Below are 2,979 nucleotides of genomic sequence, written 5' to 3' on the forward strand. Positions count from 1 at the left end.
TTTCTCTGGAGAAAAAACATACAATACTGAAATAATTTCTCAGCCTCCCCACCTTCACCAGCCATTTGGCATGGTGGAATGGTACTAGATAAATCACACCCTCTCTCTCTCCCACCTCCCCCACTCTTTCCACACATCCATCTGCACTCAACTCTCTCTCTCCCATCTCACCCACTCCGCACATCCATCTCTCTCTCCCACCTCCCCCACTCTCTCCACACATCCATCTGCACTCAACTCTCTCTCTTCCCCATCTCACCCACTCCGCACATCCATCTCTCTCTCCCACCTCCCCCACACATCCATCTGCCCCCAACTCTCTCTCCCCCCATCTCACCCACTCTCGCTCTCCCATCTCCCCCACTCTCTCCACACATCCATCTGCTCTCAATTCTCTCTCTCCCCCAATCAAGGGGCGGCACGGTAGCACAGTGGTTAGCACTGCTGCTTCACAGCTCCAGGGTCCCGGGTTCGATTCCCGACTCGGGTCACTGTCTGTGTGGAGTTTGCACATTCTCCTTGTGTCTGCGTGGGTTTCCTCCGGGTACTCCGGTTTCCTCCCACAGTCCAAAGATGTGCGGGTTAGGTTGATTGGCCAGGTTAAAAAAAAATTGCCCCTTGGAGTCCTGAGATGCGTAGGTTAGAGGGATTAGCGGGTAAAATATGTGGGGGTAGGGCCTGGGTGGGATTGTGGTCGGTGCAGACTCGATGGGCCGAATGGCCTCCTTCTGCACTGTAGGGATTCTATGAACTCTCTCTCCCCACACATTCATCTGCTCTCAATTCTCTCTCTCCCCCATCAACTCTCTCTCCCCCCCATCTCCCCCACTCTCTCCACACATCCATCTGCACTCAACTCTCTCTCCCCTTACCCCCCCATCTCCTTCTCCCCTTACCCCCCTCTCTCCCCACCCTTACCCCCTATCTCCCTCTCCCCCCATTCGCCCTCTCCCCTTACCCCCCATCTCCCTCTCCCCTTACCCCCCATTCTCCCTCTCCCCTTACCGCCATTTCTCCCCCCCCTTACCCCCCTCTCCCCTTACCCATCTCCCTCTCCCCTTACCCCCCATCTCCCTCTCCCCTTACCCCCCATTCTCCCTCTCCCCTTCCCGCCATTCTCCCCCCCCTTACCCCCTATCTCCCTCTCCCCTTACCCCCATCTCTCCAACCCCTCACCCCCAATCTTCCCCACCAACTTACATCCCCCATCTCCCTCTCCCCTTACCCCTCCCCATCTCCCACTTGCCCCCATCTCCCTCTCCCCCCCGCATCTCGCCCCTTCCCCGCATCTCCCTCTCCACTTTCCCGCATCTCCCCCCCCCTCATCCATCCATCTCCCCCCCGATCCATCTCCCCCCCCGATCCATCTCCCCCCCCATCCATCCATTTCCCCCCCCCCACATCCATCCATCTTCACCCCACCCCCACATCCATCTCCCCCCCCCCATATCCATCTACCCCCCACATCCTCCATCTCCCCCCCAATCATCAATCCCCCCCCAACCTCCCCCCCCTCACATCCATCTCCCCCCCCCCAATCCATCCTCCCCTCCTTCCATCTCCCCCCCCACCCACCTCCCCCCCCACCCCAATCCATCTCCCCCCCCATCCAGCGCCCACCCCCACCCATCTCCCCCGCCCCCCATCCATCTTCGCCCCCCGCATCCATCTTCCTCCCCCCAACATCCATCTCTCCCCCCCCACCCTCATCCCATTCCCTCACCCCCATCCCATCTCTCATGTAGTAGATTAGAGGGGCTTTAGATTGGTACCACTGGTCGGCGCAACATCGAGGGCCGAAGGGCTGTACTGCACTGTAATGTTCTATCTCCCCCCCCCCCCGCAACCATCTCTTCCCCCCCATCCATTCCCCCCCCCATCCATCTCCCCCCCCATCCATCTCCCCCCCCGCATCCATCTCCCCCCCATCCATGTCCCCCCCACCCATCTCCCCCCCCATCCACCTCCCCTCCCCATCATCCATCTCCCCCCCCATCATCCATCCCCCCCCCCATCATCCATCTCCCCCCTCATCCATTAATTTTCCCCCCCCATCCATCTCCCCCCCCCGATCATCCATCTCCCTCCCAATCCATCTTCCCCACCAATCCCAATTCATCCCCCCCATCCCTATCCCCCTTCCCCCCATCCCCCTTCCCCCCCCATCCCCCTTCCCCCCATCCCTATCCCCCTTCCCCCCCATCCCCCTTCCCCCCATCCCTATCCCCCTTCCCCCCCATCCCTATCCCCCTTCCCCCCCCATCCCCTCTCTCCCCCCCCCCACCCCCATCGCTCTTCCCCCCCATCCCCATCCCTCTTCCCCCCATCCCTATCCCCCCCATCCCTATCCCCCCCCATCCCTAATCCCCATCCCCCCACATCCCTATCCCCCCCATCCCTATCCCCCCCCCATCCCTATCCCCCCCCCATCCCTATCCCCCCCATCCCTATCCCCCCCCATCCCCCAAATCCCCCCCATCCCCCAATCCCCCCCCATCCCCTCCCCATCCCCATCCCTATCCCTATCCCCCATCCCGCCCCATCCCCCCCCATCCCCATCCCTATCCCCCATCCCCCCCCCATCCCTATCCCCCATCCCCCCCCATCCCTATCCCCCCCCCATCCCTATCCCCCATCCCCCCCCCATCCCTATCCCCCATCCCCCCCCATCCCTATCCCCCCCCCATCCCTATCCCCCATCCCCCCCCAATCCCTATCCCCCCCAATCCCTATCCCCCATCCCTATCCCCCATCCCTATCCCCCATCCCTATCCCCCCCATCCCCCCCCCATCCCTATCCCCCATCCCCCCCCCCCATCCCTATCCCCCATCCCCCCCCCATCCCTATCCCCCATCCCCCCCCAATCCCTATCCCCCATCCCCCCCAATCCCTATCCCCCATCCCCCCCAATCCCTATCCCCCATCCCCCCCCATCCCTATCCCCCATCCCATCCCTATCCCCCATCCCCCCCCATCCC

The sequence above is a fragment of the Mustelus asterias genome, unplaced genomic scaffold (assembly GCF_964213995.1).
Source record: "Mustelus asterias unplaced genomic scaffold, sMusAst1.hap1.1 HAP1_SCAFFOLD_565, whole genome shotgun sequence".
Classification (NCBI taxonomy): Eukaryota; Metazoa; Chordata; class Chondrichthyes; order Carcharhiniformes; family Triakidae; genus Mustelus; species Mustelus asterias.